At 33.6% G+C, this 13,248-nt stretch overlaps 1 pseudogene; it reads right to left on the reverse strand.

Annotated features, from left to right (window-relative positions):
- Window positions 1–3,073: 3,073 nt before the first annotated feature.
- Window positions 3,074–4,286, reverse strand: LOC139842624 (RHOMBOID-like protein 1; annotated as a pseudogene).
- Between the last annotated feature and the right edge of the window lie 8,962 nt (window positions 4,287–13,248).

Here is a 13,248-nt window from a genome sequence, read left to right on the forward strand (position 1 = left end):
TACCTACTTTAGACAACCATTAACCAAAAAGCAACTTTTTGTCCCCCTTGCCCCCTCCCATTTCCAATGGCCATATGGCCTCACCCACACCCTCATTTTCCTATAAATACTAGCTTCATTTCATCCATTTTACAGTTGCTCTTATTTGTATTTCACACACACATAATCTCCTATCTTCTCTCTAGTCTTTCCCACTCTAAAACTTGTAAGTTTTTGATTTTTTCTTCTTCTTCTCTTATCATTTTTGTGGTCATCATCATCATTAAAGGTCTTGCTTTCTAGCTTTGATCTTGATTATATCTTGTAAGATTCAAACTTGGATTTAAATCCTTCAAGAACATGGAAGATTCAAGCTTTCTAGCTTTGAATCTTCACCTACTTTATAGATCTAAATCTTTTTACTTTAATCTTGTTATTTTGTTATAAAGATTCAAACTTGTGTTTGTAATCTTCATGTATCTTAAAGATCCAAGCTTTATGCTTCAAGATCTTCAAGAACAATAAAGGTTCAAGCTTTCTAGCTTTGCAACCTTGTAACTTGTGTGAATAGGATCCAAGCTCTCTAGCTTAGGGTTCCATTACCTCATTTGACTTAGATTGTGTTCATACTTGTTTGATTGATGTAAAGTTTGTAACTTTAGTTGTAAATGTGACTTGTAATTGTGTTAAGACTAAGGATATGATGTAACCTTGGTTCATCATCCATCTAAGACTCTTGATTGAGTTGTGTCCTTACTTGGTCTTAACATATTGTGTGTTGATGGTGGAATCTTAGTCAAGGTGATGCTAACCCATCAACGAGTTGTACACTTGAAACTACAAGCATCAAGGATGAGAACCGTGATGAGCATCAAGCATTAAGAACCCCACCGGAGCACTTACCTACTGTTTTTCGTATCTGATCAGGCCACCTGGGCTACTGGAAAGTTGATTTTCAGTTATTTCGGTTCGAGTAGATGATTTTCCGTTTAGGCCTCGTCTTAATCCGAGTTACGGTTTAGGATTTATGGCCCTCCGAGAGTCACTACACCCTATTAACGTTGTGCTGAAATTTCTGACCTACTCGCACTTAAACCGTCGCCACGGTCAAACGAAGACGAGTTAGGTTCTGAAAATTGGTCAGAGGTTAGGGGACTCATATATGGAGCCATATCCACTGACTACGCGTCTTTTCGATTTACGTAGAGGTCGTAGCAGCTGACCGAAGTCAGCCTATTGTTTCGATCTCTATTCTTGTCAAACTTACTTAGCTTTTATGATGATGAACGATGATGATGATGACACTTAAACTTATTTTATGCACTATTAGAATTTATAAAGACAACCTACTGACCTAGTAACCCTTGATTTAGGTTGACGACCTTTCGGACCGACTTACTACTTGCGTACTTTCATTACCGACTTTACCGCTTTTATCACTATGAGTTATAGCATCCCTTTTTACTTTAATTATTTTGGGACTGAGAATACATGCGCTTTTTACGTTTTACATACTAGGCACGAGTACTTAAACTTTATATGTGTGTGGGTTATACAACGGCATAAACATTCCCCTTAGCACGGTAACGTTTAGTCATTGGTTTTTGAACCGGTGAACGCGAATCTTAGATATGGATCCATAGGGTTTGACATCCCCACTCGGGCTAGTCGCGCTAGCATTTAACGGGTGTTTAATACTTCGTGAACATACGCACTCGCCAAGTGTACTTTCAGGGGGTTATAAACGTTAAGTCTATTTACCGGGTGCCCACGGTTGTACATATACTTTTCATACTGTTTTGTTACACTGAAATCTCGTGGCCTACCTTACGTTACTGTTACAACTTAAACTATAGCTCACCAACATTTGTGTTGACTTTTAAGCGTGTATTTCTCAGGTGCCTAGAGGTTTCTTGCTTCCGCTGTTAGATTTGCTATCATGCTGTTATTGAATTGCTGTTAAGGACCTGCTGTATTAGTTATCCGCTGCATTACTAGAGATGTCTCATTCATGGAACTTTTCTGTTGCATTCGTAGTTTATGTTAATTTCAAACAATGGCTTTGTAACGACCTTAGGGTCAAATACTTATGTTTATGCTCCTATTCGTAGGATGCACGTCATCTTTTGTAAAACGCTATCTTTTTATGAATGCAAACTGGTTTTCAAACAGCATGTAGTATTCAACCGTGTAAAGATCCTGTTGTTGACGAATCGTACACGATGGTTTTGTACGGGGCGTCACACATTCGTTGATATTAAAGACGGGTTTTGATTCTAATGGACGTATAAACAACAACTTTATAAGAATGGATGCCGCCTGTGGTGCACTTGTATGTCAAGTGTTTGATGAAATGTTTGACAAAGATGTTGTTTAGTGGAGTTCAATTGCTAAACATTTATTCTGCCTAACTTAAATTAATTTAAATAGATGATTTAAATAGATGTTAATAATGTAATTTCTTCCTTAGAAAGAAATTAATTCCCTTCAACCCAGTGATTAATAAAAATTTGCAGTCATGGACTATAATGATTTTTTGGCAGGCAGAAAACAGTGAAAAAACAATTTTATCATCTGAATGAAATGGTAGATCTTGGTTTGATAGCTGAGCCATTTCTGAACCATTTCATTTTCTGGGATTCTTTCTTGGTGTAGTCACTTGGGTCTTGTTGAAACGGGTCAAAGGTATTATGATCAGACGATAAGTTTTTACAAAAAGCAGGCTAGGGTTGGATCACTATGGATGCATGGTATGGTATGTATGGGAGAGCTAGGGTGATTCAAGGAGCACATGATGCCATAAGAAACATGCTAATGCAACTCAATTCCATCTTTCCATGCATTATTCCCTTTAACCTTAGATAAGGTGGTTATTAAAGTGTGTTATAAAGGTTGACAGCTATAAAAAATGGATAAACAAATAAGAACCAATAAATGTGCTTATATCAAGTCGGTATGCTATATCCCTTATTGTTTGTGTATTTTACAAAATTTATATAACGTATTAACACAAATCTGTAGTGTTTGAAGATAAATTGTGTAACTGTACCACTGCTAGGGATCATAGGCAAAGTTGAGTGCAAAGGCCTCGTATCTAAGATGTGTTTGGGTTTTTACCACTATCAGAGCATGTTAATTTGTACTGGTTACCCGTTTGCTCAGACTGTCATAACCTCACTCCGTTAGTCCCAATTCGACCTTGTAACAAAAATATAATTTAAAATGTGAAGTTTAGTGACTTACCATGCAAGTCAGCGGATCTGTGTTACAGTTCCACCTAGAAGTAGGTACACAACTCATGTAATGAAACCAAGAACAATGATCGTTTAAGTTGACTCCGCGCAGAAGTGAAACAAGCCCAGCAATCGTCCTTTTAAAATGGGTCATGTTAAAAACAAAAAGCAGCAATATGGGTATAGGTCAAATAGGTCGAAGCAAAAGTCAGCAAAACTATATTTTCTAACCCAGCAACGACAAGGATGAGTGAGAGGAGCCACAGGGCGAGCTGATATGTCATGTACTTAGGTTTAGCTCCAGCCCTGGAATAAGCAGAGGTGTATCTTTAGCTAACCCATCTAAATTGAGGACGCATCAAGAACACAAACCCGAGAAGAAAACTAGATGAGAACCCACCAAGATGAGCAAAATTATCAACATGTGGCAAAATCCCCACAGCCAAAATAATAACAATAATGATCACAAGGGTAAATAGTGCTGCCATCTGTATATATACGTAGGTAAACATTACATAAAGCCAGCCCCAATATGGGTTGATTTTCCAAATGTAGTTGTTAATGTAAGACAATAATTTATTTATTTCCTTATTAGCATATATAGTCCAATTAGTTATAAGTTCGGAAAGCATTCCACCCAAAAACTGCCCCAGAAGCGCCAACTGATATATTGGACTGAAGAAAGAGCGCGGATAACAAACTGCCACCTAACCCTGAAATTATATAAGGCAATGTAGACGAAATTAGGATCTTAGATTAATCGTTATAACTAGATTAGAGGTGGAAATCACTAAACTAGGATAAATAGAATACTTTGACACTTCTGGATCAATAATACCAACACACGTTGATGAAATCGACTCCTAAAAGGGTGTATTCGGTTGGGGTTTGGTCAATGACAACTGCAGAATCGAAAGGGGGTGTAGGGTTTGTAACCTAAGAATGAAACCCGACACCCATATTTATATATATCTGCAGTGTCCATCGGTCGATGGTCTCTGACCTTCGGCCGATGGTCTTTGTCCCTTTACCAATGATCCCTACCATCGGTCGATGGTCTGAGCTGCCAACCATTCAGCTCTAAACCATATCACGTCATTGGTTAATTAAATCAAACACATATATCAACAAATAGTGTCCGTGCATGACTGAAATATAAACGACATAACAAATAGAATCTATTACAATATAGAACTTGGGATTCATGCACCAACAGGCAACCCAATGCATACTGGAACAAATAAGCAAAAAAGTAAGTTAGCATGCATACTCAAACCAGTAAAAATCAACCAAACACGTACACTGTTTCTTAATTTGATATGTGTTGAATAGCGTATCATCAACAAGCATTGAAGAAAAGTGTATTGTTCGACTCTATTTGTTATTTTTCGTTTTCTTGTTTGAATTCTAGAAGTAAGTTGTATGTTAATTCGAACTATAGTCAAATACTGTCATTAATTGTTTCAACGTCTATTCTAGCTGCTCGCTAGCTAGACTTTTTATTAATAAATCTTGGCCGTTCTAAAAAAAATTAGATAATTTACCCTTCATTTTTCATTATATACAATTTTTTTAATTTCATTAAATTGTTCATATTTTGCTTTTAATATGTCCATGGTATAAATCACTAACTAGTTTAAGGCCTGCGATTTCGCGGGCACTTTTGCATCGTTGTTATGGAAAGTGTGATGGTTTAAATAAAGTAACTTTAGATATAAAGACATATTGATAATGAAATCTAAGTTTTTACACATGGATAACCATTAGCTCTTATGAAAACAATTAACATAAAAAACACATTTGTCTTTTTAAACGGGCCATTAGAAGTCTAACAACATTAAAAAGAATGAACGGAACAATATTAAAGCTATACATAATACGATAAGTATTTTATATTAGTGAACAAAAACGATCTAAGTAACGGTAAACAAATATGAATTTTCTTATCTAAACTACCTGAACGTAGAAACTTATACTATACTTAGCCAATAGAAAGATAATGTTCAAAGTTTCTTATAGTCAATAAATATTTTCACAAGGTGCACAAGATAGAATTATTAGTCACTTATATCTTATGGGGTTTACCTGTCACTATAATACTGTTGCTTTCAGATATTTGTAGTCTAAAACTAAATATCCTCAATCTGACATGCCTGTACATATACATGCAAGGAAAATTATACAAACACAACATATTATAACATATTTATACTACTTCAGTGACATGATATGACCAAAATAATAAACACATTTCTCATTATCCATAACTCAAAATGAAGATCGCCAAGTGCAATACCTATATCATTATCATGTTCATTATAAAGATTTCTTACTACACCAATTTAGAATTACAAATTCCTGCACTTATTAATCTATTAAAAGAAAATGGAAAACTTTAAAGGTCACAGCCTCAAAATAATCAAAAAACATGCGGATCACATAAAAAAACTTAACATTGGTAATAAAAGCACTCTGAGGTAGTATCTTCATGGTTCAAAAAACTATCTATTAGCCAATTCCCGCCATTTTAAAAAAAAGCCTGCATATAAGTAAATGGGTTAAAATTGCCACCTCTGTTGGTATTGTCAAAAGAACGGAAAAAAGCAACACATAAAAAGGTCAATAACATCAATATTGATTAAAGAACCATTCAGAGATATTGAAGAATTGCCAGGTGGGATCAATGGCTAATTTTAAAAAATTTCATCATTGATTGAATCACTAAATTAAGGTTCTTAATCTAGATATTTTTTAATCTATAGCCTGCGTATATGTGTCAATGATACACAAAATTAAGGTGCACAAATGGTCAACTAAAGTATAACTGAATCGCGCAAAAAGTTAACCAATATGACCCATTATACGACCCGCCCAATTTGCATCCTACAATCAAACCTTTTACAATGAACAACAAAACTGGAGAGGAAAAATAGTCACCCAAATTCAGCTGTTATACCAATCACATTGCACAACAAAGATCAAGAAACACAATCCACAATCTTAAGCCAGTAGAGTGATCAGAATCTGTAATACAAATGCAAATCTTAATTGTGTTAGGATCCCTGGGAGAAAAATTGACTAACAAATAACATGAACTGAATATCAAGTCAGTTAACTTACTGTTCGTTATATCAGGCATAACACTTTTGTTCATGTTAAAAATCATTTGAATTAGTATAGTATTTTAGCTTGTCTGTTGGTGTTGCAAGAGACGAAGTACCAATACCTGAAGTATTATTAATTGTTAAAAACTATACATATAAGATGTTGTAGTATTATTTCACGGATCCAAATGTGTTTAGTTTTTCTATTTTCAACTCCATTGTTCCATGTTTAGTACAAATTGTAGTAGTTCAACACATTACATGAATGATGAAGAAAATGAATCTAATTGTATATTAACGTACCATGGTTGGTTGTACCATTGGGTATTACAAATGTGATAACATCAAATTTTTTATTTATGGGTCTAATCGTAATCACTGAGTTAACTATTTTTAAAAATATGAAAATGACAGTAAAGAGTTTGGAGCAAACCTAGCCCAACCCATTTTGACACAAGACCTATCATGATGTGTTAACCACCTCATTGGTTTAGTTTTAGAGCTGTGTTTACCTGATTCGAGAAGTTGTCTAGCGCTTCGAGCCCCTCAATCATCGACTTCATACGTGTGTCATAGTTTCTACCTTCCGTAATATTATTCGCAACACTTTGAGCCAACGTTTATTCAATTTTTTTCGATTCCTTGACTCAATGCATCTTCCGCTTGACGACAACTGAGTTTTAACCTCGATAAGCTCACAACTTGTGTATCCATTAATGGCTCATATCTTGGCATAAGTATCTACCATAACCAAAAGGGCATTATTGTTAGAACTACCAACTCTTAAATCGTTTTTGTGACAGTCAAATAATGAGAACAGAACATACATATAGGATATGTGATGGTCGATATCTGTCGAACCATTGGAACAACCGCTCAACAGGATATCTCCACGGCCCATACATCAAACTAAAAACATCAAATTTTGCAGTCTCAGCTTTCATTCGGAAAAAAAGTTTATGGTAATGGTTAACCACATCGTCTGCAAACACACGAAGCTCAACCTTACTTATATGCCTTTTGAATATAGTCACAAGTTCAGACTCCTTTTTTCGTTGTTCAATATATGAAAAATTGAAAACACTTACCGAAGTTTACGTCACCTAATAATAGACAGTGAATGATATTCGAAAAATCCATGTACACAGTCTGCAAAAGTAACAAAAAAAGTACTCATAAAAGAAAATAAATGACACTAATCTAAAAATAGATAATCACTAATCCCTCTTCTTATTAAAAGAGAAGCCAAATTCTGTAATAATCTTTTAAAATCACAAATCTTGACCATTAGATTTATAAGAAAGTTTCAATCCTGCCGTTGATTTCATTGTCGAAATAAATATTACGTAATTGATTTTCAAGATTAATGTAAAAGACATCACTATCCTCCAATCAAATTTAATTTACATAGAATAATAATTTTTGAATTTAAATCATTTTGAATTTCAAAATTTAATTAATACGCCATTAAGTGATAAAATTTAAGTTGCTATATGTAGGGATTGATTGAAATGCCGGACCAAGAATAACAAGAAAATCGGAATGTAATTAATTGAGGTATCAAAACAGTGGCACTTATTCCATTTATTTAGGATTTAAGATTTCCAGTATCAATATGGCATATTTTATCTCATTTATTCATAGAATTAAAATTAAAATATCCAAAAATCTATCTCCAACCAAACGCCTTCAATATCGCCCAAAATCTCATCACACAATAACAGACATTTGCTTTGTCAAATACGAGTATGTTAATTCGCTCCTATTACTGCTACGCGTTCAATCAATGGTATCTAAATAGTAACCTTCCATTATAAGTGGAGGTTAATTCTTATTGTTCGTTTGAAAAATACAATACAGTAGAGTATTGTTATAGCGGAAGTTAGCGAACAATAATGATTCCTTTGTGTTTCTTGTGATTCCAATCATTCTTAAAGGTGATTTTTTTTATTTTTTTTTCTATTGTATGGTTTTCAATCTTATTTGTGTTAAACTTTGGGGACAATCACAAATTTCTGACTTTTACGATTAACGGTTTTATGATTTTTATTTCTAATGCAGGCATGAAGCTGTTGAAATCTGTTTATTTCTCTTCGTCGCAGGTATTCTATGGGTTAAACTTGATTTAAAAAGGTTTAAATATTAACAAGGTGACACAACATCAGGATGTTCTTGAAAAAGTAAAATCTGGCTGTAAAGTTGATTAAGACCATTATGAGTTACGGGCATCTGAGTTGTGGGGTTACTATGGCAATCAACGACACCCAAGGTTTAAAAAAACGGAAACGTGCCTCGAGGCGTTTCCCCTCTGTGAGGCGAGGCGTATGCCTCGAGGCGAACCGAGGCGTACGTTCGAGGCGGAGTTGACTTATGTTGACTTTTTAATAATAAATATATATATTCTGATAATATGTAAATAATAGGGGCTGTTATTGTCATTTTATTAAAGTTTCAAGAGTGTATATTAAGTTTGTTCTTAATATTATAATTTAATAAAAGTTTAAGGGCTTTAATTGAAATTTGATAAAAGAAAAAAGAAATTAAAATATTTTAAAATGTATAAAGCTATACTCATAACAACTAAGAAAAGATAACATGAAAACGACATATCAATGACACATATATCAATGACACAAAAAGCTTTCAAGTGTTTATCAATATCAATTATTTTTTCAGTGTTTTTACTTCTGAAAAACTCCGTAAAAACTATTTTCTCTTTCTTCAATCTTTCCATCTAACTTCTTCTTCTTCCATCTAACTCCGGTAACCGGAATTTACTCATCTTTACTCGATTCCGGCAACATCCAAGTTTTCCGACACCGTTAAATGCTGTTTGACCGCCGTTGACCGGCTGTGAACATGAGGCGTACGTTTTTCACTTACCTGTGAGGCGTACCAAAATCGAACCGCCTCTCCCATTTGAGGCGTACGTTTTAATTGGCCTTTGAGGCGGACGTTTCAAAACGGAATATTCGAAAATCGCATTGAGGCGCGCCTCAAGGCGTACGAGGCGACCGTTTTTTTAAACCATGACGACACCTGATTTATTTTTTTATTTGTGACGCTTTTGCCTTTGATAATTAACCACATTTAGTTTTTATTTTTACATCTTTTTTGGTCAAATAGAGAAAGGTAGATGTCATATATTTTTCTTTAGGTTTTATGATTTGTTTGTTTTTATCCTACAATTCTTATTTGCTATTTTGTATTTGCTATTTCATATTTGCAGTGATGTTTGATGTATACACAAAACACCCAGGGGAGGGGCGGATCCAGCATGGTGCAATCGGGGTCACCCGCCCCCGACGACTGAAATTTGTTTAATAATATTTTTATATATATTTTCAGCAAAATGACGGCAATAAATGGTTATAATCTTATTGAGAAATAAACAGAACAAAAGTACCATTAGCTCACCTGGTTACCCTCTTTGTCTACTAAATCTTTTTATCTATTCCAACTTTATTTTATGTAGCAATAAGGCGGTTGGTTTAAGCGAAGTTGAAGCCCTTTATGAGTACTAAAGACTATTAGTATAGTCTTTAATGGTAAAAGGTTTATCAATAAAGTATGTGTTGTAGGTTATATGATATGAAATTGTAAAAATCAGTTATGATTTACTTTGTTGTCCTTAATGCAGGAAAAATTGTAGCTGAAAGTGTTCAACACTAATACAAAGGAAAGCCTTTTGAGCTTATTAGGTACAACTCTTTTCTAAGCACTTTTTATTTAATAATACTACATATTACTATGTAAGATGCTATGTTATTAAGAGATTCGAGGACGATGGATTCTTGGTCTAAACATTACTCTATCAGGTGAAACATTTTAATGGGTCGTTATCTCCAAACTTCATCCTAGGTGTGTTCTTTGCTTCTTAGATGTTCGATTGATGGTCAGATTTAAGGTTTGTTCTGTATATTTTTTGTTCATTCAAATGCCACCATATTTTTTTATTTGTAAAGGCCTCAAGGGGGGTTGAATAGATTATAAGTTTTTGGTTAAATATACTTGGAAGTTAGATGTTATTAGTTGATTTGCATTGTAGGCAATGCACATTAGCCATTATAATTTGTACGATTGAAATTGGAAGTAAGTTCTGATTTCAAACTATAATGTGTGTATTTTTGTACTTCTATTTTTGATATATTTATTTATTTGTTTATTTTTTTATATTTATATTTTGTGGGCAGTTGTGGAAATTGAAATGTGTTACACAGTTCCTTCTTCCTTGTGAAGAGTAATTCGATTATGTTTTACAGTATTATTGTTGTTAGTTTATTTGTAGTATTATCGTTAGTTTATTTTATAGTAAAGTCATGAATATCATTATGACAGAATTCAAAACCTCATTTTTATAGTTTATTTTTTTGAAACATCAATACAACAGTAGGTGTTCTGACGTTACCATTTTTCATGTAGTCAAGAGCTTGCCACTTCTTTCGAGCTGATCATCTCGAAAGCTGAATTTGATCATTCATCAGTTTTGTGATAGATAGATGATGACGGCCTGGTTATGGTGTTGACCTTTTTGGTGGTATATTACAATGTTGTATAGATAGATAATGACATTTAATAATAGCAAATGATGATCATTTTTAGTTCTCAACAAGGCCACGGAATGTAGTACACCAAGGTCATCTTTTATTTTACTTCAATACAATTAAATGTTTGTTATTTAATTTTAAGCCAAGTAATTATCTGATTATATGTTGCTTATAAAGAAGAAAAAAATTAAGACGTCGGATTTGTTTATTATTTCATGTTGTTTTTATTTTACTTTAACAAATTTTATGAAAAATCCCGCGAATTCGCGGGTCTTTGACTAGTAACTATTTAAAATCCAAATAAAATAAAATGCATAAACCCTAATAACAATTTAAATAAAATCCATATACACAAAACTAAGTATTTATAGTTCAGTTCACATATTTAACGCATATGGTTCTGACAGAGGCCTAGAATGACGAATGACTAATGACAAGGAATTCAATTATCAAAAAAAAAAAACATACCAGCTTAGACCTTGCCTTTTTCATCAAACGTTCTTGCTTGATCTTGAACGTTCTGTGCAAATACCCAGTGGCGTGCCTCCACATTTTTCAATCTTTTATGTCAATAACCCAATGGGATCTGGGTTTGATCTCAATATAATAAATCAATGTTCTTTAAACATGTAGCATCCCAATTGAAATTGAAATTATATATAGACATAGCATGAAATGCAATTGCCTCTTATTGTACGAAAACAACTCCTTTATGCTGGGGAAGTCTCACAATTCACATACTAACCACTAACTAACATGATGAATCTGTTAACAATAAGGCTTCACCTATTACTCTATTAGTGCCAAAAGAAATCCACAATCTCTTTTAACTGGCATTCTTCCTTGCTTCAAAGGTGCTGTACACCACAACATGTAATAATAAAATATCATGGGCAAGTGATGCCAAATTAATGTTATCTTTAGCAAAGATCATACTACATTTACCAAAGAAAAACCACTTGTATTCTGCTCCTTCTTTCATTCATCTAATTACAGGCTGTTGATAAAATATTACTGACAAAAATAAAATAAAAAACTTAAATTTTATTAATCCACAAAGTACATACTCCGTTTTCTGCAAACAGTACAACAAATACTATATAACCCACAGCCATTTATTTTCCAATCTCATCTCGTTATGGCAGAATACTTGAGCTGTGAGAAGCGTGGTAGCGATAAACACGATTTGTCAATGAATTGCAGTTATAGAACAGAGAATAATTGAATTTCTGAAGAGGAAAACGTTTGATTGGAATTGATAAACACGATTTCGATTGAATGTCGATCGTTTTATGTTTCTCTAATTTATGAAGAATATCAGAACTGAAGGGTGAACATCGTTCGATTTAGGTTTGCTCTGTTGGATCGACGTCGCGTGTAGGGGTGTAGGGTTGAGAGGATTTTAGGGTTTTTTTTTTGTGTAGAACAAATTGAATTGAAGTCGTGATGAAAACAATTTTCCAGAACCCCCAATTTCCATTCCGATCCCGTCTTCTTTTTTTTTACAAGGGTAATTTAGTCATCAAACAACTACTCGGATGATTATGAGGTCATAATGTTGATTAGAAAATTTGAATGGTGTAAATTATAGATGTTAATGATAATAGAAGGCTAAGATTAGTGGTTTAAATTTTAGATGTTGTTATTATAATATAAAGAAATGTATTGTCCAATTTGTCACATCACTGATGTATTGCCCAATTTGTCAAATCACTAATGTATGGCCCAATTTGTCATCTACGGTCAACTTGGGTTGTGGAGTATCCTTAGTAGGCAAACTGTAGTAAATGGGTATGGGTAAGAAGGTTAAACGGGATGAAAGGTCTTATAAAGTTAAACCCGTATGTGATTTAATCTGTGAATGCAGTCGTTAATTTTGGTCATTTATTTTATGATACAATGTAAATTTACCATATATTGAGATTTGAATAAGATCATATGCACTATTATTCGCCAATAAAATAATAATAATAATGGTTACTATACTCAGATTCAAATGAACCAAACAATTCAAATAATACATAATACATCATGTATTATTTGACAATATATATTCGAGTTCAACTTAATATTAAATTACGTTCTGTACAAATAAGAAATGAAGAATGACAAACGTAGCTAGAAGCATCAGAAGATCAAAATCTCATAATTTCATTTTCCAATTATTGAAGATTGGGCTCCCCAACAACAATTATATAGGCTCAAGATTAGACTTATTTTATGGCTATAAAATGAGCCATCCTGTTGGCAGGAATAATGCGTAGTGTTTATTGCTTGATAAATGATACAATACAATCTATATAAATAGCCCATCTAACAATAACCCTAATGGGCTTGGAACAATCTAGAATGGCCCTTATATAGTGGGCTTACAAAACATATCGG

The sequence above is a fragment of the Rutidosis leptorrhynchoides genome, chromosome 1 (genome assembly GCF_046630445.1).
Source record: "Rutidosis leptorrhynchoides isolate AG116_Rl617_1_P2 chromosome 1, CSIRO_AGI_Rlap_v1, whole genome shotgun sequence".
In the NCBI taxonomy this organism is placed as follows: Eukaryota; Viridiplantae; Streptophyta; class Magnoliopsida; order Asterales; family Asteraceae; genus Rutidosis; species Rutidosis leptorrhynchoides.